This window comes from Rhea americana, unplaced genomic scaffold (assembly GCF_003343005.1).
Source record: "Rhea americana isolate MKP2758 unplaced genomic scaffold, rheAme1 scaffold_24, whole genome shotgun sequence".
Lineage (NCBI taxonomy): Eukaryota > Metazoa > Chordata > Aves > Rheiformes > Rheidae > Rhea > Rhea americana.
Genome location: NW_028186357.1, coordinates 3,745,622 through 3,771,153, shown reverse-complemented (window position 1 = coordinate 3,771,153; position 25,532 = coordinate 3,745,622). Strand labels below are relative to the sequence as shown.

General features: G+C 45.3%; 1 long non-coding RNA gene across 1 annotated transcript in view; it reads right to left on the bottom strand.

Annotated features, from left to right (window-relative positions):
* The window catches only part of LOC146595068 (uncharacterized), a 558,681-nt gene that overhangs the window by 17,647 nt on the left and 515,502 nt on the right, over positions 1-25,532 (bottom strand). The window lies entirely within an intron of this gene.

Here is a 25,532-nt window from a genome sequence, read left to right as displayed (position 1 = left end):
ACTGCGCTGGTAAGAGCTCACAGCCAGGAACTGTCCTCACTGTACCAAAAATGAAACCAGATCCCCGCTTCTGTCTTCTCCAAATTGTTTTTCAGTGCGGCACTCTTCTGGGAGATGGAAAACATTTGCTGCAGGTTATCAAAACCTTACACTTTCTGTTAACCTGGACATGCTGCCAGCTCGCCGAGAAGTCGCTTGGGAACGAGGGAGGGAGGAAAAAGCCTGCAGAGAAAGGAACAGCGGGGGACAGGTGGCACCAGCCAGAGGGCAGGGACAGGCTGGGAACGGTCCCAGCAGCTTCAAGCGCAAAGCACCCCAAATACCTGCAGAGCCTGCCAGAGCCCTGTGCCCGTTAAAGGGAGAGCTGAGGGTGTTTGGGCACTGAAACAACAAGGGAAAGCCCTCTCCTAGGGATTGCAAAGCATTAAAATAATAATAATAATAATAATTTTTAAAATTACATCTTTTGAATTTGTTGTCTTGTTTACATATTCTTCATATTACAGCAAGATTTTGTCCACCAAAATGCACTTACAGGCATTTCTGCAGCACTGCGCTGTTCACTTTCGTGTGTCAGCAACATTGAATGTCTGGTGATTTGAACCCTGTTCCCTGTAGTTTTGTCCGGAATCGGCGTTTGCGGCCCTCCCCTAGAGCCTGATCCCATATGCCGTGCTACGGTTTTACACTCCACCCCGGAGATAAGCGCGCTTCACCCCGGCATGATTCGCTTTCAGGCTCCGTAACACAGCATGAGCTTTTGGGGTCCCCTCCTAGTTCCAGAAGCAGAATAAACCCCGTTCGTTAGGATTCCTAGCAGCCAGACAAAGGTTCCCTTAATTACATTAACGTAATGTAACGGAGGTTGTATTAACCTCTGTGCAACTCAGCCTCTCGGCAGCTCGCAGCGACGCAAGCTGAGCGCACGCGAGCCAGGGATCTGGCCAGAGCACACTGCAGCAACGCGATTACGGAGGACTGCTATCGGAAAAGGAAAAGCTCGCGCTGATATTGCGGCGATAGCGAAGGAGGAAACGGCCCTGTCAAGTTTCTAAAAACACTTGACCCACTTCTGCTTAAACCTACAACCCTGTGGTTTTTTTTTTTGTTTTTTTTTTTTTTGTTTTTTTTTCCTTCCCCCGAGCTCAGCTGCCACCGCCCCTCCGCACGTCATTCCCGGTCTCCGGGGACCCTCGTTCACTTTCTCCTTGCGGTGTTTAGGGGGGAGGGAAGTGTTTTCCTGCAGCTCAAATCTCCCTTAACTGACCGAAAATTAAATAAATAAATAAATAAAATTTAAAAAAAGAAAAGAAAGGCTTCCCTTCCGAAGAGACGCGCGGGCGCACCTTGGGACGACGGCCCCCGAGCCCCGCCACCCGTCCCACGTTGGCACTGCGCGGGGCTGCCGGGCGCCAAGCTGCGCTTCACCTTTGCCGAAGCCTCCTAGAAATTATTGTGGTGCTTTCTCAAAGCATAAGGGACATTCGGGAGCAGCCAATTTTCTTCCTCCTTCTGACGCAATCAATTAGCAAATGAGCAGCTTAAGTCTTGCAAACTGGTAGAGCCATTAAACCACAACTTAAAAGCCTCTCACCTCAAGATACCAGACGTCCAGCTGGCCAGAGACTCATCTAACAAGGGGAAAAGTAATTTGTGGGAAAAAGTCTTACTACAAGTGTGCACTTAGCCAGTCAATTAACTAACACTAGTAATAATTCCTATCAAATTTCAGTAAGATTTTTACATCTGAAATAATGGAGGAATCTGACAGGCCACAAAAGCATGACTGTCTGCAGGAAAAAAGATTTACAAATGAAGGCTTCAAGCTTTCAGGCTCATTTGTTCCAGTATACCTTTTTTTTTTTTTTTTTTTTTTTTTTTTTTTTTTGCCCCCGGTGGCTCTTTAAGTGGCTAAGCAGCATCTGCACCGGGAAGACCCCATGACGTGAAACAGAAGCGAGGAAGGACGTGGGGTGACGCGCACCAAGCAACGGCCTCTCACCAACGTACACGATTAATTCGACGCTGGCAAGTGACACTTATTTTGTCACTAAGCTATCATAATTCTTCCTTACTCAGGGCCAACAGGCACTCCAGCCCAGACTCGGCCGTACGCTGTCTTGGCAGCCAGAGGCTGGTAAAGGACTTCAGCATCAATCCGTGTTGGGGGGGCCAACACAGCGGGACACCGCTGTTTCCTAAGGGCCCCGGGACCTTTTTGGGGTGACAAGGCAGGGAATAAGGTGTAGTCAAAGCGACTAGATGAGAAAATGGCTGAGGGCCATTTAGCAGAGGTCCTGCTACCCAGAGCCAAAACAAGAAAGCAAAACAAAAAAAAAACCTCATGGCCTGTGGCTCAAACTCTAAATCTTTTCAGAATGAAGCCTGGCTAAACTTTGCTTCCAATTCATATTTTCAGCAAAGAGGATTCTTCCTTGTGAAAGGAAGACATCCAGTTATGCACAAGAAATATGCTCCCTAGAAGCAAGACAAACCATGAAGATCCTTTGCATTTGATATTCAGAAAAATCAGTCTTCTGTTCCCACTCTCCATTTATTCTGATAATTAGATATGCTTAAGCATTGAAAAGGCAGAAAGCTACCAGGACAGAAGAGCTGCAGCATTGTTAAGGATGGGGTATTGCAATATTTATTACTGCTGAGACAGAAAAAACAATGGAGTATCAAAAAAAAAAAAACTTAATATTTGTGGGGTTTAAGTACAGCGACTTCAGGTTACCTTAAGCTGACAATTTCTAAACAGAATCAAAACTGTATAATAAGTTAAGACAAAAAATAGGTTTCATTCTCAGTTCATGAACTCCCCAGCCAAYGTCAAAATATGCTATTAGTGGCCTCAGTACGATCGTGAAAATATCCCTTACTTACAATTGAACGTGCAGCGTTTTTTTTCATTGTTGTGTGTTGTTGAGCTAAAAATGACAAAGCCCTGGATTTCATCGTTCCTGCAATCTATTCTTTTCCCCCGACTTCCTGTTTTCATGAAATTTTAATCAGGCATTTAAAATAAATAGCTATGCAGAGTCTCTGGGCCTCTTCGAATGCTTGGGATGGATGTTTTGGGTAAAGTGATAGTCCAGAGACCTTGAGAGCATTTAATCCCATTCTAACTTGGCAAGACAACAGAAAATGCAAACACTGCTCTCTGCACCTCGCGCAGCCCCGGCGAGCTCCCGGGGGAGGGCGCCGGGGGGGCTGCAGCGACGGAGCGGCCGGCGCCCCCACCGCCCCGGCCCGCTCGCAAAGGTCGGCTCCCGAGAAGGGGCGAAARCACTGCTTGGGGAAGAGGAAAAAAGAAAAAGAAAAACCAAACCAACGAGCCCAGAGGGGAGCGGGGCGCTGCTGCCCCGGCGCGGCTGGAGGCCGGGACGCGCGGGGCCCCGCTCGCACCTCCTCAGCTCCCGGCTCTGCCTCCGAGCCCCTGCCGCCCGCGGCCCCCGGCACGCTCCTGCACCCGCTGCCCAGAGCGGACTGGGGCAAAATCTGGCAAAATGAGGCGGGGAAAAAAAAAAAAAAAAAAAAAAAAAGGAGAGGCTTAAGAACGGAAGAGCCGGGAGCAGGGGAGGCAGAGAGCTTCAGTCCCTCAGCCAGGAAAAACTGCACCAGCCCTCAAGGGTTTGCAGCCCACGGGACAAAACCTGCAGTTTTTAGGAAATCAGAGGAAGGCCAGAGGAAAGCTGCTAGGGTTTAAGGGTCAACGGTTCAGTTATTAATGAAGGTGACATGATTTGATAGGCGAGCCGACGACCTCGGATCGCAGCTAAGCCTGATCTCTGAGCCTTCCTGCAATCTAAGCTTCCGTGGCTTTTTTATGRTCGTGTTTATTAAGCCGTAAGTGCTTTGCAGTATGGACAATAAAACAGTAACGTACAAGTTGGCCAACAAATTGCTGCCTCCCGTTGGGGACCGGTCCTCCTCGCTCCTGCTCGCGGTTTCCCGGATAACTGCGCTTAAATCGGACGGGCCGAAGCAAAGACGCGTCTCCCGTCCCCGGTGCGTTTTGGCAACGTTTCACTCCCACCGTCCCCGGGGTCACGGCTTTCTGCCTGCGCCAGGACGCGGCTCGGAAAGCTCCCCCCGAGCTGCGTACGCTGCTCCTTTCTAGGCAGGAAGAAAGAGCTCGCGATGAGCCGCCACCTTCGGAGAAGCAGCGAGGGCCGCTAAACCGCGAAGCAAACTTACAACTGCAGCTTAAAAAGCCGGGGAGATGCAGCGGCGTTAGAGACGCGGATGCAAGTAAGAGGATTACGGCGTCCTCTTGAGAGGGGGCACGCTTGGCAGCGCTCGCGAGATGCTACAAACAGTAACTTCTGTCAAGAGCAAGACGCAAGAATAAAGAGGAAAACTTCAAGGACGCCAGGTCTGAGGGGTCCTTTCCACCTCGTCGCGGTCCCCTGCGTTTTGCTTTACTCCCATTTCACCTTCCGGCTATGCATACAGGCGGCGGAGGCGCGAACGTGCCCGGGGCGTTCCTCCGCCCCGCTCGCGGCCCCACGAGCGGCCTCCCTCTCCCGGGCGCCGGCGCGGGGAGCCGCGCTCGCACGGTCGGACGCTCGGCGCTCCACGGCGAGCCGCGGCGGCGGCAGCCCCCCGCTGGCATCGCCCCGACCTCCACGTACCAAACGAGCAAAAATATTCCAAGCAAAGCAAAACGGAGCGACTCCTGGCTCCTTGTCCTTTACCATACATATTCAACGCGCAGGAAGCTAGGAAGAGCTATTCATGGCGTTGGCTTGCTTGTGTTGGTTTAGGKTTTGGGGGAGGGGGTTGAGTTTGCAATTCACGCTGCATCCGCCACAAATTTTAATAAGTGCTTTAAGCCACAGTGATCCCTTTGCCTTTCTTTTTTTCTTCCCCCCCCCCTCCTCTCCCAGAATTTAATTTCTGCAAGGACATTTCACTTTAAAAGGAAGAAAGGGCTGCACCATAAGGGCTGCAGTGGAAAGCTTTTTCTAGTCATTTCCAACAATATATTTTGGAACTGTTCCCAGTAAACAGGCCAGATTAGCAGCCTTTGGTTCACATTTTACATTGTTTGCTAGATAGGGAAGCTCTGAAAAGCAGACTCTGTCCATACTGTTTGGTTGCAATAAAGCTAATTCTATTCAGTCCTATAGCAGTATGATAGCACTTGTGTAGGATTTCCCTTCGCTTGCATATTTATAGGGTCTTGTAGAGCTCCACTGTAGCTCAGTGCCAGCATGAAGAAATCAAGCTGTCAGTAGTTTCTATTTTTGTCCCTACCTATAGTTTCAGTAATGACAAGTGAGTGAGGCAACATATGCATTTCCCATCTACAGGAAAAAATTACTGTCTTCCTTCAGTGTCTTACATCTGTGCTACAACCTATTTTCCTAGGGCTTCAGATTATGTTAGCTGATAGTTAACATGGATAAGCGCTGGTCAGGTGTAGTAGACTCTAGATGCTGCATTAGTTGAACCACAAGAGGAAAAGTTCCAACAATTCAAAATTCCTGGTGCTTTTCCTTTCTACCCTAAAAAAAAAAAAAAAAAAAAAAAAAAAAAAAAAAAGGGAAATAGCTTTTGCTGCATGGAGTCCCAGCTCCTATCACGCTTTGATCAGCACACATTCAAGCAAATGAGGATTCTTCTCCTAAGATTAAGAGAGCTGCTGACTATTTAACGTCCTCTCTTTGACCCCCCGCACAGATAACTCATTGCTGCAGCTTATGCGAGAGTTGTTTGAGCGGGAGCAGATAACACCAAAYCCCAAACCACGGTCAACAACGCAACGCCCCATGCTTTCATCACGAGGATCCCAGTAAAAGCAAGGGATTTGGGACCAGTCTCCAGCACTAACCAAGAGACAAGGTGCCACAACAGCTGCTTAATTATTAAGGCTACGGCTGCATGAGCTGCAATCCTCCCTTTCCATCCGATAGCTACTAACGCTTCACCCATTGCAAGACRAGGCACAGTCACCCGGGGAGCACCACCCGGCCGATGCCACCTGCTCAGTGGAGAAACCCTGCCCCGATCTTCAGCGGCGTGAAGAGCTGACTTTCAAAGGAGAGCTGGGGAAGGCAGGCACCCACCGTCACTCGCGACTACCCTGCCTTGACAGCATCAAGGAATTTACAGCCTCAGACATGACTGCATCAGATCTGCAATGACAGCTAATAAAACGCAACTACACCCCACTGCTTTGAAAAGCTGCAACTCAAAACTCCTTCGGAGATTATACTTATTTAAATAAGAGAAAGACACTGGGCTTTAACAAAACCTCATAAGGAAAATAGCTTGACAAGTTTGATAACAAGAAATACACTCTTTCTCATTTTCTTTCCTTTCCTGCCCAGCTTCATCCTCTCCTCGCTTTCCCCACAGCCTAGAAAAGCAGATATTTATTCCAACCTTGCTTCTGCTTAGACAATGAATACTGTTTGCAAGGGAGGAGGGGTGAATATCTCAAAGTTCAACCTTTATCCATGCTGTTCCTCCACCTAAATCGACCTTTTGTTTTTTCTCTCCTTTTCTTTTCTTTTCTTTTTTTTTTGGACTCTGCTATGGCTCCTACACTTCTAAAGGAGCATGCAGAATTAAGATAGGAGGGGAGGGAGACAGGGGACAAAACAAGACCTGATGGGCTAGGTTGTAAATAAATAGCAGAAAAAAATATGTTAAAAAATACAAGGCAACACTATAAATCCCTCTCTCCTGTGTGAGCAACGTACTGTATTACCGAGCTGGTGGGGCTGTGAGACTTCCCGTTACTTTACGGTCCATGACGATCACCCTCTTACACGGCTACAGGATAACAAGCAAATGTCCCGACTCCCAAGAAGCCACTCGTAAAAAGATGCGCTGAGCCATCCCTTACCCTTCTCAGACTAGGGGAAGGAAAAAAAAGGAAAGGCTTGCTCCTATTTTTCCCTAAACTCATTACTTACTTTGCTAATTTTGTCTGAAGGGGGTGCTGGGGCAGGGGGYGCAGGAAGGTGGGGAGAAGAGAGGAGGAGGAGGACGGAGCCCGAGAGCAGCCGGAGCCGGGGAGCCTTCCTGCTCGTTAATACCCAGGCAAAATGATATGCACATACACAGCTCGGCGCGCTACCGCAGGGAGGGAGCTCACACAAAGGAGCCATTTACTGCCTGAAAACTGTCTCTGAACAAACCCATTGTGTTGGAGTAATACAAATTCACACCACCTTCCTGTCTCCGTCCCCACCGGGACCTCGGCTGGTTCGCGTGGAGGACCCCGGCGGCCGGGGACGGGGAGGAGCCCCCGCCGCCCTGCATCCCTCGCGGCGCGGCGACTGCTCGGCGGCCCGCAGAGGTCACCCGTTGGGGCCAAGTGCCACGCTGATAAGGCAGAGGTGCGGCGGAGGGGGGACCAGAGAGAAGAATTTGGCCAAGAGACTCTTAACAATCCATCAACTCACTCCTGGCCAGGCTGCGCGTTTATCTAGGGAGGCGATTTAAACCCAAGAACCAGAAGGAGGTATCTTTTGATGTAACATTTTGTTCTTTTTCTGAATACAAAGTTATTCCAGGCAATGCAGTTGGCCTGAAATAGTTATCAGTTACAAAACCAGGACTGCTCCTATCTCGTCTCCTTGTGCAATGCAAAGGAGGTCCTCCCGCTGAGCTCCAAAGTAGGGGAAAAGCTATTAATTAAAAATAATTCTTCACGTTAAGGCTTGCTGCCTAAAGCTCAGTTAATATTAAGGAAATTCCAGCCGTTCACTCCCTGCTGCTGGAACCTTTTCTTTTTCTATTTTGTTTTGCTAAGCCTTTCGGGAGTGAGGGAGCACGAACGCAGCCCCACCGTCTCCGGCCCCTTCCCTCTCCTCCCCTAAAATGCCGGCGCTGCTCCCCTCGCCTTCGGAGTGATGCTAAAGCAAGAGGTCCCCACCCGTCCGACCGCACGGCTCCAGAGAGGAAAGAGGGTTTATTCGGCTTTTCCGCAGCAGAAGCCCAGGACGGGGGCTGCAAAGCCGGTGGCCAAGCGTGCAGCCCGCAGGCAGGTGCGTGTCTTCCTCCGAGGCAAACGCCGAGGCCGGTCACCGGGACGGGAGAGCCCTCGCCCTCTCCTCCCTGCCCCTGCAGCTCAGCGCCCRCCCAAAGCCCCCCAACGCCAGGCGCACGGGCGCTGCAGCAGGAGCCCTTCGCCGCCCACCACGGCTCGGGCTCCCCGGGTGCCTCCGCGCAGCCTCTTGCGGGAAAGGCGCTYTCCCCCCAAAGCAACGCGCTTCACCCCGGCCCTGCTAAAAAACGCCACCACCGAGATCTTCCCCATTTTATCRGATACCTCCGTACCGTTTGGGAAATGCAGAAATAGTGCAAAAAGGAAAAACTGTGGAAAACAATGCACCAATCAGACTTCGGAAACGTTCTCTGCTCCTCTAAGGAATGGCTGAAATTACACCCAACTCTACCTGTCATTTTCCCCTGCCTAAATACTACACAGCTGCAGCAAATAAGCTGATTTCAACAGTGACAATGTTACAGCAGAATTCTTGCCATTACAATATCCCAAACTGTCTATAAACAGCACATTTCACACTCTTATTTTCTTAATAGCTGGATACAGCTAAAAAAATCCAGGCCATTTGCATGACTTTTTTTCCCTGAAATCATGCAGCATGCATGAATCTTTGAGAGAATGGACCCCACAAGCTTGTTTTATCAAATTCTGATTTCTACCGTTTCCAACTCCATCATGCCAAAACTTGATGTACAAGCTGTCAGAAGAAAAGCTTCATCTCTTCAATGCACATATTTATAGCCATTACTTTCATTTTTCAAACAGCAACAACAACAACAAAAAACCCTTCAGAATTTTTTATGCTTCTCAATTTCTTTTTGAAATTTCTTAAGGCCTCCAAAGCTTCAATTAAAACGATTTCTACATTTTCAGCTTTTAAGTCCTTTGCACACATTCACATTTTTAAGTGTATTTTTTTAAATGCTCTTTTCTACTGAGGTAAAGGTTCRGAAAAGGTAGCAACAAAGACAGCATATGACGGGAAAAACTGTTTCATATATCATTGTGAATTTACATATAGCTGTAAAATGTGTTATACCAAAAAGGACTGCATTAGAACAGAACAACAAACAACCTCTACTTTCTTGAGCATTAGTCTTACTAAGATGTGAATTTAATGTGAGTTTAGATCTTGATTCATTAAAGCATTTGAGTTCATACTTAGACACATATATCTGAGTCTTACCAAAATCAAAGCAGCTGGAGATCAGCTTAAGCTTTCCTTTACGTTGCTTTTGGCCCATAAAAGCAGAAGAGCTAGCACAGGAGAGAACAAATCACCCAACAGGCTTCTTTTCAAAATCGTCACGGCACCCCAGTGCTTGCACACAGCCAGGAAGCAAGAACGCACCTGCAACCCGGACGATTTCTGTAGGACTCCAAGCATGGATCATCTCCAGTCGACTACGAGCCTCTATTCACGGATGATGTAGGACTAATACTGAAAAGCTACTTCAGAGCTAAGCTAAAAGGGAAAATTATGCTTTAAGCTATGTCCCARCCCAAATTTGTTGGCTTCTTTTGTTCCCACTGACTTTCAGCAGTGGGGATGTTATGGACTAGGGTGCCAACCTCTCATGCTAGCAGGGCCACTGTCAGAAAATTACTGCCTGTATTATTAATACTTATGTGTTCATCTAATATGAATGTATCTCAGACCCACAGACAGCAGTTAAAGGTTCCTTTCAGTCACAGAATTTGTGCACTTGATTTTCTAAATCCTCACTGTTTTCTTAACACTGACTGCTCTCTGCACCTGAATTCCCACATGTGCACACAGAGTCTCAGCAAGTAATCCACACTGGGCCATGCTAATTCATCAGCAAAACATTAACCCGGGCTCTTCAGAGCCCCRAACCCCAGGATATTTCATCTGAGCTGCACAAGCAACCCCTTTCCCAAACCCTAGTTGAAAGGTGCAGTGCTCTGCCGGGGGAGCAGAGGCTGGTCTTGCAGCCTGTCTCAYGGGAAGCTCATCCCAAACGCCTGCAAGAGAAATTACTGAACACAATACTACTGTCTACATCCCTTTATTTATACCGCAGTAAATATAAATCAARCACCACCTTCAATGTAAAAGCTACTGATTGGAAATTTCACTTCCAAGTGAGGCTGCTTTCCATTTCCTACGCTGATATTAATTTGTCTTTGCAATTACTTTTTAAGCTCCTCTAGATCACACCATTCATCCCATTTGTAGGGCCACAAGTCACCTAGATGCCATCTGTTGAAAAACAGAGTGACGGGAAGTCTAAATAACACCCGAGTTGGGTTATAAATGCTACATTTTGACACACTCAGAGGCACAAGGCTGGGGGAACGCATTAATAATTACTTTAACCTGAACTAAGTTCTTCCTTAAAGGCCTGACCGCAGGCTGAAGCCCAGTTCCATAAATACAGTGGTTTAGTCTGGACTAATTTAAACAAACTAGGTATGCAAATATTCAACACTCCAATGGCGAGACGCTTTCTCTGATAGTTCTTGCTTTAGCATGTCAATCTCAGACCTTGATTGCTTTTCTCACACTTCTTTGGATGAAAGGACATAAACAGCTATGAAAACCAGTTCTTTAATATGCTACTTTTCAATTCAATTCAAACATACACTTATTGCAAAAAGAACAACATGAACTGAGAAAAAAAAATCAGAATGGAGAGCACTATAATGTAATAGCAAACACCAAAGCAATTTTCATTCCTGGATCCCGGCCGATTCATGTACAGAGCAATTTTTCTACTATAGACCAAAAAAGAGATGCAGTGGGAAGAAGGATATAATTCCAGTCTAAGATGGGCACAACTCAAGGAGGAGGACTGCTTTTAACTTAAATTCTATGTTTTTACAAGCCTTTTAAAATCACTGCTAACACCTTATATTTCACTTGACRGCAAGTATCTGTGTATTACTGCAGAGGACAAAAAAAGTCCTAAATCTTAGTGGCTTGGATTCTTCGACCTCAACAAGTTTAGTCTGATAACATTTGTTATATGATGAAAAGCTTTGTGTGAATGCTAATAACATTCTTAAAGGGTTAATGATGCCTAACTGATTGGCACTAAAAACTAGATTTCATTTGGTATAGTGACAGGGAAACTCTGCCACCAGGAGTATATGTCCGTGCCCACATTATTATAGGACAATTTAGGTCATCTTATTTTAAATTTCATGGCTCTGTAACAGAGATGTAAATCAAAGTCAGTGAGGCAAATGATGATTTTTCTATAGTGAGGTTTTTATAGTCTTGATCTTGAAAATATGCTTTGGGCCCAAACTGTCTGTCAAAATTCCGTGAATTAGCCAAAGGAGTTTGTGTTGCTGCTAGTATACAATTAGAATCAGAAAACAAAAGCAGAAAGCTTTCAGAGCAAGCATGTCTCATCATTTTAAAAATCTGGGCTATACTAACAATTACCATTTCTGAAAGAGTTGGAATCATATGCTGCTCACTTCTAGTGACATGTGGATACTGAAATGGTGAGATTTCAAACTGAGGCACACCTAGAAGGTCGAGGTAAATACTACACGCTGTTAGTGTGTCTTCCAACACTGCAAGGAGATGTGTGCTCACTCTGTGTAGGTGTGTATGTACATGCCTGCATACATAATACCTTATTGAAAGATTTCAAGTACTTAATTAGYGTGATTGTAACATGCAGACCCAGTCACATACAAAGCAATTCCTTACTTTAATAAATACACCAYGAATTTGATATACTGGTTGTTTTCTTTTTAGACCTGATTTATCTGTCACTTGCATTTCCAGATTTGATTTATTGGTCAATTTCTTTCCCAGATTTGATGTATTGGTCATTTCCTTCTCAAGATTTGATTAAAGCACATTGCATAAGTCCTTTCAGATGTATTTCTAAATGTTGCATGTATATCTCGTATGTATGTTTAAAATCTTAATTTCAAAACTTTCTTGATTAACAATTCATCTCTTTCTATATGGAGCTAGTCCTTGTTATCCACTAGTATAATCTGAATTAGATGAAACAAGCAATTACAGTGGATATAAAATACAGTAAGCGTAGTTTTACAATAAATTGCACTCTTTGAAGCTTTAAAGAGTGTCAGGAGATTTATTAAAAAGCATTAAGACAAAATAGGTAAAATTTGAGTTCTAGCTTCAACATTTCTATACTCCAGAATTACAGGCTGCAGCAGCAAATAGAAGGGAATTCATTTTTGCAGCTCCAGTCACCTGGGAGACACCAGAGATGGATCCCGGTATCAGGTTCGGGACATTGCTCACCAAGGTAAAGGTGCCGGGGTGACACTTTAGGGAAATGTGACACGTGGAGAGTCACAGAAGTGACTTCTCTGTCTCAGGCCTGCGCCCTCCAGAGCCCAAGGTAGACACCTGGGGCATAAAATCAGGCAAGACAGAGAATTCTTTTTCTGGAACTACAACAGAGGCTTCTGCTACGGCACACCTAAGACCTCACTTTCTAAACCTGTCTCTGAAGAACAGCAGTTCTCACACTGAAACATCTTTTTTGGTGCTGCACTGTGGTATCAGACTCGGTCTGATCACAAGCACCTCTTGCAGAAGGGGGGATCTTAACACCTCCTCGGATAAAGGTAAGAGCGCTATCWGCAGAGCCAGGCTAACATTATCCATCCATTAGTGACACAAAGCCCCATCACCTGGAATCACCACCCAGCTGCTGCCATCCAGGGTACGGCCCCAGAAGACCTCGCCACATGGCCAGAGCAGGTCAGGTCCTAAACGATGGACCCAGAAGAGGCTCTGATGCTGCAGGAGGTACAACTAGAGACCTCCCAGCAAATGCACACTCAGCCAARCTTTCAGCACAGTGTTGAGGGAAGTGTTGTACAAAGGGTCGTYGTTTAGATGGGACAAGGACCCGACGAAGCTACCGGCTCTGCAGTGAAAGCAATAAAAGGAGGGAGGCAAGCCTCGGCATACTGGCTAAATTCCAGCAGAGGTAATTAAATTCTGCCTAGTGAAATTCTCTCTGCACCCTCAACAAGATACGGGTATGTTATCCACTTCCTAATCTGCCCCAGACTGCGGGCAAGGTTGTTTGATACAGTTAGACAGCTGCTTGATTCCACTGGTGCGTGAAAGGAGCTGTATCCATCCATATCTTATCTGCCTCACAGGGGTGTTTGGAGGGCTAATTAATAAATATTTGGAAAGATGAAAGGCACCCAGGAAGTGGAAAGCATTATTATTTCACACTCGCCTCTGAGCAGATCTTGAGATAAACTGTATGACCTGTGAATTCAAACAGCTACATGAATGTATTTCGGCATTAGCTCTCAGAATGGCTCATAAGGCAAAAAGGCCCCATCCTGTCCACGGCTGAGCACCTCCTGGGAGGAACTTCACAGCCRAATCTCCCACTGAATCCAAGAGACATCAAGGATGCTTCTCACATGGCAAAGGATGCTCAGCTTCTCACAGAATGAGGTTCCCTTTGAATAAAATTAATTTTGCACTTTAATACACCCGTTCCATGTTTGCGCTAACAGCTCGGGACAACCGTCATTAAAGTCAAAAGAAACTTTTCCATTGGGTTTCATGGGAATTTGATTTGGTCCTGAAAGGCAAGAAAGAAAAGCCAGTACGCAGCAGGCACTGGTGGGCAGCAGCGTTCTCCGAGGCACAGTTATCCTCTAGCCACATAACAAGACATGAAAGTAAGGCGTTTGCAGTAAGATACAGAAGTATACATATTTTTTGTGACAAAAAGAAAAATGTAAAGAAACAGATTACTCCAGTAGCTGCATCTGTGATCTTTCGTACTAAAGGTCTGCAATAAACAGACATTACACACTCCAAAATATTTGGCTCGGCACAGCTGTGCTTTCCCCATCCCCAAAATTAAAAGTTTGGATTTTATCGCTAAGGATAACAATAAATACCACAGYGAATAAGCACCAGCCCCTACAAAGAGGTAAGACCTCGACTGTACAGCAGCGAGTCCTGTGAGAAGTAACAAGAAGAGAGAAAAAATAGCTATTGCATTGCCTAAACAAGCTAGGGAAGTTTCAGGTGAGAAAAAAAAAAAAATCACTCTCCTCGTCCCACCTTGACTTGCTCTGCACTCCCCTCTTTGATCAAATTCTCCTATCAAAGTTTAATAATGTTTTTCCTAGCCTCAGAGTCCTGTCTGATTGGAATGGTGCTTTCAGCTCAATTTCTGTCTCTAATCAGCTTCCATTTCATTCAAAGGACATAGTTCCTAGGTAGAATAACAACAGTTTCTCTTCTGGCAATCTAGTTATGATTGGGCAGAGCTTAATACGAAACGGCAGTGCCACTGGTATGCTTCCCAAGCCCAGTTTCAGCAGCCTGAGCAGTGGGGCAGGTCCCTCCACAACGCTCCCAAGATCTTGTCCTGCCATGCCCCAGGGGAAGGATCTTGCTGGAATGCGCCACAGCTCCCTGGCACGCTCCCAGCTCCTTCCCGCAGGAAGCGGGCTGTGCTTTCGGCCACGTTGGCCCCTTGGGGTGTCAAAATGAGATAAGGCATGCCCCTAGACCTAGGRGCGTTACCATGTCACTAAGGCTCAAATCACAATTCCTGATAAACAGCCGGTGTCCTTCCTTTGCCACCTGTGGCCTGCAGCACTGTTCCAGAAGCAAATCTACCTACTCATACAAATCAAATCTTTCTACTCAGACACAAGAACCTTCTGCACAGTGGAGAATTGGCTCCTCATCTCTTCCAGATACTACATCTCCAGCTGGTTCAGGCATAGACATGCCACAGTCAGAGCCGAGGATGCAAGTCCCTACCTCTGGCCATGCAAAACTGCAAAACAATAACAATAAAAATGAGTATAAGGAACATCAAAGCAGCAGCTGTTGTTATAACACTATCCTGTTAATAAAGTAGCAGTGAAGATCATCTGATGAGGCTGTGAGGACCATGAGGATTGAGAATCATAGCCAAGGTCCAATGATCCCTGCTTGCTTTGGAGGAAGACCTCACAGCTTCTGACTATACAATTTAGGGAGACCTGCTTCCTGTCAAGAAACTATCTCTGAGGTCATTTTTATGGCAAGAACAATCAAGGTTTCTGGCCTCAGCCAGAACACAGACCACTCTTAAGGTCAACCTGCACACAACTTGGCAATCTTTGTCTATTTATCAGCAACATGCTGAAGAAACTTGGCCCTGGATGGTCTGATCTGCTTGGTTTCTACTTGGTGTCTAAAAACAGTGACACACACACAAACACACAAAAAGGCTTTCAATTTTAAATGAGCTTCCTTAAAAAGACTTGGCCCCAGTGCTGCCAGGGACCTGGGGCAAGGAGCCACCAGGGTTCTTGTTCCAGGTGGGCACTGTATCATCCTATTTTGGTAGTCTCGAGTGACCCTCACTGCAGTAAGCTCCTTTTCTGCACTGAATGCAGATTGCCGGGACTCAGTGCTTGCCCAGAAAGCACTTTTCTTAAAAAGATGCATCTGTGCATTGGCTTTGTACCTACAGTTCAGGATATCACAAGCCTGAGCCTGATGACAACAGCAACAAGGAAAGGATCCATCCAAAGGCCACTGAAATTACAGCAAAAGTTGCTACTGCCATGAACTGGATTTAGAGGGAACCCCTACATCCAAATATCACCACTTCTTTTCTGCATGACAGCACATGAACAACATACCCCAGAAAGTGACATCTTCACTGGGTGACTCATCAGCCTCCTCCATTGACTCAGTGCTTTATATGGAAAAGAAGAAAGCAGAGGAAGCTATTTAAAATGATATCTTCCAGTGTTCCGCTACAAAACAGTGGAAGGCAACAATACAGATAGACAGCAGTTACAAAAATAAATAAATAATAATAATAAAAATCTTAGCATGGACAAAAATGCTACCATTTCTTTTGTGATCCAAAATTTTTCTTTTTTTCTTTTTTTTTTTTTTTTATGTGGTGATTGCAACAGTACTCATCCTTCAGAGCAGAGTTCAAAATGAGTATATTGAGTATATTAAAAGCTAACATAGCATCACAGAAGCTTTTAAAGAGATTCTCAGGCCTTTTCTAGAAGAGTCAGCAAAGGAAAAGCAGCCTGCTTTCCACAGCCAGGTACCTTGAATTTGGTAGAGACCTACTTACGGGTTTCCTATAAAGCAGAACAACCTATTTCCTGGTCCCATAAAGATCTGCGTGAGGGCAAACCACTCCTACCAAAGCTCTTGAATTYGAAGACTCAAAAGGAGACATCATAAGATAAAAGGGAATCTACACCTGAGAAGATAGGGTTCGTAGCTGTATGCCTGAGAGCAAGCAGATTTCAAAGGGTTGGATAGGTCAGGCAACATAACCCTCTGGACTCTCACTGACCTTTTTTTTAAAAGTCTCTAAAATGATCTAAAGCTCTCTAATTTTCATACGCATCCAGTAATGACTTCCTGCCTTCCTCTATCACTCAGAGAGCCAACACTACCCTGTCCAAGACAAATCACCCTCTTAAGAGAGGATAGCAAAAGATTTCTGCACCAAGTGAAAAACATCCAGCCCCCTCTTACTTTCCCAGCTGAGTTTTCCCCTGCCTTTTCCACTGTGCCAGCATTTCCCACACAGAGCAAATCCACATTCAAACACTCCACTCAGCGGAGAGCCAGTTCTCACACCACAAAACGCCAAATCCTCGGGAACATTTAAAACAAATACATTGCCGTTCGCATTCTGCACTTGTTGAAACATAAAATGGGGCTAATACCTTGTTTTCCATCTGCTAGTTTTTCTCCGAGACAATGTTTCAAGACAAACATGTTGAGCGTGGGTACAACGTGGAAGTGGTTTCAATGAGGTTTTATACAACCTAGTTCCCACCACTGCTCAGAAAGCATCTGAATGCCCTCTGTTTTGGAGGTGTTTGTCAGTGGTGTGGGTGGCTTGGACAGAAGATGAGGATCTCATTCACCCTGACTGGTGTTCTGAGAAGTSGCTCACCACTCACACTATTCTGCAAGAATATCTACTGTGTTTCCAGCAACAAAATACAGAATCGAAGCTATCAACTGTCACCACTCCCGTGTCAATGGAGCTCTGAATTTGCTGCCACAGGAAACTAGAAAATTACACTTTCTAAAAAGGGACAATGCTTGTAGTGTTATTTAAAAAAAGAAAAAAGAAAGAAAGAAAATCACATTACAGCTATTGGTTCTCATTCTGCTCACCTATCACTGTACACAGGGCATTTAGATCTAGAGAAAAACAAGGAACAGATGTTGGGTGATTGAAAAACTTGAGCCTTCCATTGTTTTATTGACTTGTCACCACAGAGAAATTTGCTTTAATTTACTTGAAAAGTAAATTACTTGATCTTCATAAAACTGGTGGCAAGTCACAGTTCTTAATGAGGATGTTAAACAAGGATTCTGTTTAACAACCAGAGGCACCAATTCCAAATGCAGTGTCTATTTGAACAGACACATCTATCTTTCCTTTTGAAACATGCTAGTTTATTTTCAAGATGTTTGAAACACTCAAGGGAAGGCAAAAAAAAAAAAAAAAAAAAAAAGTGAGCCCTTGAAAGTCTGCCCAAAAAACTTCAGTCTTTTTTTCTTTATGATGTTTGATTGTACCAAGTAACGTCTTTTGGGGTAGGGGGGTTATTCTTTTTTTTTYYCCCTCCTTTTGAAAGAAGTAATTCATACCTAAATAGAGATCTTTTTTTCTTGGAACCCATTGGCTTCAAGACAGATGTCAAAGTAAATGGAGAAAAAGTGAAAGAAGGAAAAGAAACCCAACAAACGTCAAGAGTCCTGTGGTCCAGGGACTTCAAATCCTGCAAAGACACTCAATTTTTTGAAAACAAACTACTAACTAGTGCCTCTTGTGGCTGAAACACTTTGAGAAGCGGAGTACAACCCCCCCAACTCCTAACCCAAGGTGAGTACCGCAATCCAAATAAAGCAATGCTTCGACTGCTGTGAATAGGCATGGTATTGCTCAGATACACGCACGGGAAAGCGGGTCTTCCAACCAACTCACACCAGCTCTGAGGAATCACTTCCTACCCTTATATCCATGATGCAACACACGTCAGTGAGGCTGGAGCCTCTCAGAGACAAGATGAAGAGGTCTCTTTTACAGAGAGAAAATACAGGATTTTCAGAGGACAGAGAGGAGATTTTCACCCTTGTCACCTTCGCTTGTTCTTATTATAGCAGAGAAAAAGTTTTTCTAGAGCTCCTAATCCAAAGCTGTTTGAGTCTACCTCCCTAGAGTTGTACTACAACAGGCTGGAGCAACTAGTGTTTTCAGTCTTTCTTTACACCAGAAAATTCATATAACTATGCAAGAAACTTTGCCTGCACCTTTTTTTGTAGGCAATTTTCAGCCTGCAACATAGATCTGTGGTATCAGCTTGGAAGTCAATCACATTTTCCACCAACTACATCTGCCATGCTCCCTGCTAGGTCCCAAATGTTCTATGGAAGACACGGAGAAAGACATACCAATGATGAACCAAGGTACACAAGTGCTYTCTGCAAGGTCAAAGCTGTTGGTGCTCCTACAAAGAGGAGGCCTAGAGTAACGATGGCTTGTAGGAGCAACAGGAGAGGGAAGGAGATAGGCACAGCAGGGAGGAGAAAACCAGGACATGGRAGCTCCCCGGCACTGAAACAGTTTGCTATTACCCTGCACTGGTACCTTCTCACTGAGGTGAGAAGCATGAGCCAAATGGGCATCCATGTGCTTGAGTGCAAGCCCTCTTTTCACACCATGACTTCCAAAGGTTGGACGATTCCACAGGAGTAAACCTTGCCCCACTTTCAGACATCATATATATGAACTACACTTATCTYGCCCCACTTTCAGACATCATATATATGAACTACATGTTAGCACAGAAGTGTGACTCCTTTCACGTGCGTGCATGGAGAGAAGGAAAGAGAAAGAAAGAAACAAACAAAAGGTGCATCCAAAACGACAGAGTGCAATAGGGCTTGGACAGTGGGATGATGCCCACACAGTCAAGAGATGCCTAACGAGCCCGGGGCTCACTCGGGCTCCCACTTTGGCACAATAACAGCACCCCCTAGCCCTACACTGGAGTACCGATTTTGCTGCGATGCAGAGAACACGACTCTAATTAGCCACCAGCACTTCTTCCCACTGCTCCTTGGAAGTCTCTCATGCAGGCACAGACAAGCCCTGAGCAAGCCATGGTAGCCTGAGAAAAACTGAGCCTGAGGTGTTAACAACCATGAACATAATGCAGTTAATTTAATTGGGTTGTCCATCCTTGATATTTGAAAAGTCCCTTTTAAATGTTACAACTTTTTTTTTTTTTTTTTAAAGACAAGTGAGTTATTTTCTCCTGAACTCCATTTCCATTTTAATGCTGATGTTCAGCTTCTTTTGCAAATTGAATGAAGGTAAAATCCTCACAATAATATACCATCCTTTTGAACAACTTATTTCCTTTTGGTGCAGTTTCAAACAGATAGAGTTGTAATGGCCAAAATAAATTTTATTCCAGAAATGCAGAAAGCTAAAAAGTTAAGCTTAACTTACAAACCTTTTTTAAGGGAGACAAAATCATGCCAGCCTTATCACCATGACAGTCACAGTTGTTTTGATTTATTATGCAATGGTAATCAGGCTACACAATAAATTTGCTATAGTAATGCATTAATCACTTTGTAAAGAAAAATGAACTCCTGTAAGGAAGACAATACATTTTTCTCTCTCTTCTCCTGCTTGGTAGAAATTAGTCCCTAATCCCATTCTTTAGAGAAGGAAGCACATATTTTCACTTCTGCTGCTTCATCTTGGATTTGAGCTTATGGCTCAGCAAGGTCACTATCATCTTACATCCTACATAACTGAGCTACGCAAGTATTTCTCAAAGACATTCCTTTTTTAAGAGATTCTACATACTCTTTCATTGTGTACACAGAGTTTATACATTTGGGTGAAACAATTTAAGTATGATCCATGACAGAGAGATCACTGAGAGGATATGGATGTCCAAAAAAGTCATGCAAGAAAGGGGATGTCATGCAAGGCTGAGGCAGAGTCTTGGACGATGCAAGAGAGATGGCATCTTTGATATGCGTATAAAGAGGAGACAGACATCTTTTTCTTCACAGAATTTTTAACTTCCCCTCACAAAGTACCATGCAGACAAATACCCCCATCTCCAGATCTGCGACCCACTGGGAATGCTTTGGCTTGCGGTTCCCAAAGGCACAAACGTACCTTTACTGGTGTCTCTTCTCTACCCAGAGACTCCAGGGTTAAACAGAGACCTTCCTTTACAGAGGCAGCCCGCAGAGGTAAAGGACACCGTTTCGTTTGCACTTCGGGCTAGGTTGCTACGTACATCAGGGAAGGGACAACAGCATTGACTGTGCTTACGGCTGTCCTTTCCCCAGTCAGAGTCCCAGTATTCCCAGGTGACCCATGCTCCCACTGACTTGCGTTAAAGGTATTGGTGCTAACTGGTAGTGCTACGGATGCCACAACTGGGGGCCACGCTGTTAGATCATACTCAAACACATATGAATAAGGTCCACACTGACAAGACTGCAGCTCATACATAAAGCTGACTGCCATACCAAATTCAGATTTTCCACAATAAAGTTTATTGTCCTCTGCCTTCACCCATACAATTCCCCTAAAGAAACAGTCTAGTTTCAGAGCAGGCATGGCTTGGGATTCAGGTGACCTGCCTCCCTACCTAAATCTGCTGGGTGACTTTAGGTAAATCACCTTCTGTAACATGAGGATAATGACACTAACCTCCATGATAAAGTTCCCGGAGATCCAAAAGCTGAAAACGGCTCTCCAAGAGCCGGCTATTGCAAAGCAGCAAGCGGCTGTCCTGAGAGCGGCTGGCACAAGCTGCACAAGGGCACTGCTGCGCGTTAAACTGCCCTTCAGAAGCTAAGACGCCTCATGGGCGGCCCCAGAGAACCTTCCTCTGGAATAAGCTCGAGCCATTGATGGTAAAAACTCGCACCATCTCATTTCCAGGAGTGGTGTCTGAGCTAGAAAGGCAAGGCAACAGTTTATGCCATTTACATCCCTTTAGCAGCTTTCAAGGCAGGACTTTCGATAAGGCCTGAAGGAAAGCAGAATCTTGCAGRAGTTACAAACCACCTCTGAGACGCTTCCTGGCATTCTGCCCTGCTGACCGTCCCAGCTCTGGGGCAGTTCGTACCAGCACACTCTAGACCAGAGGTCCCTCAGAAATATTTTCTTGCAAGTAAATACTTCTGTTTTGCTCCAGGACATCTCCCCCACAAACCTTCCAGGTAAGGCACAACAGCAACCAGAAAAGCTGAATTAGAAGGCTCCATTTCCCCTCAACTTCCCATGAAGACCAAGGGAATGTCTATTGAGAGGACCCTAATGCCACTGTCAACTTTTTAAAAGGAACCTACAGCCTACCTTTACACCCAGGTCTGTGCAGATGGCTGAAAAGTCCTCTTTGGCTCCTCTTCATCTGTGGCACTTAGGAACAAATTTTCTGCCACAAGGTAAAGGCTAGATCTACCCAAACCCAYGCCAAAGCAGGAAGCTCTTGAAACACCAGAGCTGACTGGCAATGCCACCAGAGCGGAAATCCCGCGTGCAGATGGCCATAGCCACATGGAAGCTGTTGAAAGGAAGGAAGCTCATGTGCCAAAGGCTCTTCTGCTTTGCAAATGCCCTGCGAAGTGCTGCCTCTTCCTTGTGGCTGGTAACATCTGGAAAGGTACAAATGCTCTATCACCCTGCCACAGCCGGCTGGAAAGGCATTTACTGGCTCAGCCACGTCTCGTGCGTCCTCAGGACATGATAAAGGAATGCAGGGAAAAAAAAGAGAAGGAAGAGCTGAAAAAGAGAAGGAAGGATGGAAGAGAGGAAGGAGACTCTTTCACAGAGACTGCACAGAGGAAAAAGATGAAAGAAAACAGGAAATTCGGAATTCCTCCAAAAGCACTCGCTCTGTTCAAACGGCCTTTCTCCTTGACAACACAAAATGCAACTGTGGACAAACTCAAGGACTGCATACTATAAAGTAAACACTATCATCTATACTTACTTATATATATAAAATTATGTAACTTTGACATCATGATTTACCATTGCTGAAAACATAGTTCACACACACACAAAAAAGAAAAAAAAAATAAAAAAAGCACTGCCCATTGCACTGCAGCATCACAGTAGCATCCCCATTACGAGGGCAAATTTGTGGGGAGGCTGTAGCTAGCGCAGGCAGGTAAAGCAATGCTCCCTCCCCTCTTTCCTACAGGAAAAAGAAAAAAAATTAGCAGGGTCAGAATTAAGTTATTCCTCTTTCAGTTGTCGTGAAGCCCCAAGGCAGCATCCTAACAGCCCTTTTCAACACAGGTAAATTGAATTGCAGCAAGTTTACTGYGTGCAGACTCCTCCGACAAGACATTCAATAACAAAGCCGTGACCATAACCTACGAAGAAAGGCTGAAAAACACCACGGGCTTGTTTAGTCTAGAGAGAAGAAGGCTGCAGCAAGACATAACAAGAGTCTGCAAATATGCCAAGGGTCAGCGAGAGAGGCGAGGTGGCCGCCGCCAGCCGCGGGGCCCTGGCGCCGCGGCAAACGGGAAGCGCTTCGGAGGAGCGACGGGGTACTCCGGGCTCTCCACGAAGGGCTTCAAAAGCAGGTTCTGCTAAGGTCTGCAAGGAGTAACATCCACCYGGCTGATGCTGCCCGGGGGCGAGGGGACGGACCGCGTTGGCCTCTGGAGACCCCCTTAACCCTCCTGGCCATCTGACTCCTCCAGCAGCTCTCCCATGGGTATTCAACCCACTGAAGCCCAAGTTCTTCCCCTAGCTACCCGGGGGTTGGGCATGATTTCTTCCCTCCGCCCAATTCCTGGATTGGGGCTGCGCTTGGGTAGCTGAAAAAGCCGCAGGGCAGCTCCAGCGCCTTTGGGACCGCAGCAGCAGCTTGAACGGTTAAAATCTGACACCTGATTCTTATGCAAATAAGCAAACGAATGGGAGGGTGGTTGGTGTAAGAATGTTAGAGCTCGGCCAAAGGCTGAGGAATTGCTTTGAAATGAATTGTGCTAAAAAATGTAAATAATTCTAAAATTTCGGGTGGATTATCCTGGCATCTTCGTGGGCATGCGGCTTTCTGCTGCTTATACAAGGGAAATTAAAGGCATGCAAAGCTGGTCTCTGACATTTTTAAAAACTTTCTGATGGCTGAGAAGACCCCTCTAAGCAGTACGGACTCTGCCACAGGCGTACACGAGGGTCTCAGCCCTGAGCTGACCCGAACGCTGGCGCGGCTGGAGCGAAGCGCTGCACGGAGCGGCAAAGCTCCCTTTGCCTTCTGCTCTGCCCTTCCGCCCTCGCGATACCTCCTCCTCTGTAAAACAATGTTTCACCTCCACATCCCAAAGTGAAAGGCCGGCTCCAAAATCTGCTCGTCTAAGATCTCTGCAAAGCCCCGGGGCCCGCCAGGCCGGACACCGGGCAGCGACGTCCTGCCGAGGAGGACGGAGCCTTCAAACGCTCAGCAGTCGCACGGCACCCTCCGATACCCAGAGCTCGCTACAGGGGGGAGGAAAGGGTTCGGCAGGGAACACGTCTTGCTCGTTTGAGTTAGATTCAGTATTAAAACACAAAGCTTCAGCAACTGTAAAACAGTCCTAAGGAAGCACCAACCAATCCTCTTCSCCTCTAGCCTCCCCAGCTCAACATCTTCCAAATACTTTTCTGCCTTCTGTGCCACGGCAATGAAAACATCAACCTTCTTGCTGCATTCCCTTGTAGAGCTAGGGTGCTCGCTTCAGCAGCTGAATTAGCTTACCTGACTGCAAGTTGGGAAAACTAAGAGTATATGATAAATTGCAAGAAAGGCTTAAATGGATGATATGCCAATAAATAATTCTTGCGCATCATTTGAAAACCATTAGGTAGTTGGAGTAATGACTGATTTAACTCTACCTATTTAGTTTACCTGTGATAACATACTGTAAAATCTTGAGGTTATATAACAAGTACAATCTGAGCTAAAACCTTCATTTGGAAATAATTGCAAAACTTGAGGGTTTCTTATTCTTTTTCCTTTTAAAAAAAGATTTAATTAAAAACACAAGATGAAATAAATATTTTAGGCAACCAGCAACAAAATGGGAAAATACCATGTGTTTGGAGTTTTAGTGCCCTCTGAGTGCTGAAATTTATTTGCAGCAAGCAGAAAATAGACAGCAAGCATAAAAATTCAGCAGATTCCCGCTAGTAAAATTATTTATCAAGCTAACAAGGGAGGAACCCTTCTAGTAGCAACAAGCCAGCAAGGAAAAGACGTGCCTTTATATTTTACCTTTGGGTTAGCACACCAGTAAAAATGCCAACTGACAAGCACTTCACATAAACATTTCTTTCTAAATGAGCTGCCTTGTTAGAAAAAAAATCTAAGCAAAGGAGTGCTACAGTCAACAGACAGAAAAACCCAGGATGAATATTACATTGCTCCATATTACAGAAAAATATAAATAAGGACATAAAAATAATGTGGATGCATAAATGACTTTAATAAATTAACACTTCATTCTGTATTTAAAGTAACTACTTGGGCTATAAATCTATCTTAGCTTCAATTCTACAAAGAAAGCATACATCCCAGTAAGGTATTATTTAGATCTGTCTTACCTCTTGAACTATGTGTATACATATATGTGTACACGTGTGTATATATATATAAGCATTCACTGTGCTGTTAGCTGTGCTACTCAAGCCCCATTGCAATATTTATCATATATTTATTTTATGACTGAAACCCTGAAGTCGGTTTTACAGTTTAGTTTAACGACACCAAACTTTGATTATAAATTATAAGTGGCTTTATTGCAGCCTGAAGAGGCAAAAATTTGGAGGCATTCGATTGCCTGATCCCAATTAAATTTTAAAGAAATAGTAAAGTGACACACATGCGCTGAATAGCTGCACCCTGAAGAGAACCGCAAACATCTCCTGTCCGTCTAACCCTGCACGGTGGGGCTATCCCCTCCGAGCAGCTCTTTGCAGGAAGAGGCATTTGACCATTGTCAGCAGGCTTTAAATCAAAACCAAATCAAACTAAACCAAAGCAAACAAACAAACAATCCAATGACTTTTTTTTTTTTTTTTTTTTTTTTCATTGCAGAAAAAAAATAGCTTGTGGGAGGGTAGGGGGCAAAAATCAGCCCCAGCACTTTGTCTGATTCTGCAAGTCAGGAAGCAAAACCTGCCACCGTGGTTGACAAAAGGAAAAAAAGGAAAGTTTTATACTAAACTGAGTGCTAGAGGGAAGCACAGGTTTGCACGGTACTTCCGACTGATCGCAGATGGTTTTCTGGCCATAACTATAAGGCAGATCCTGCATTACTGCACTTGGACAGAAATGTGAAGGCTGGCAAGGAGTACGGGGAAAGGTTTTAAAAAAAAAAAATAATAATAATCCCCAAACAAAGCAAACGAGGGGAGTGGGGTGGGGGTGCACATCCTTTTCGGCGCTCCTGCTCCCCTCCCGGCCT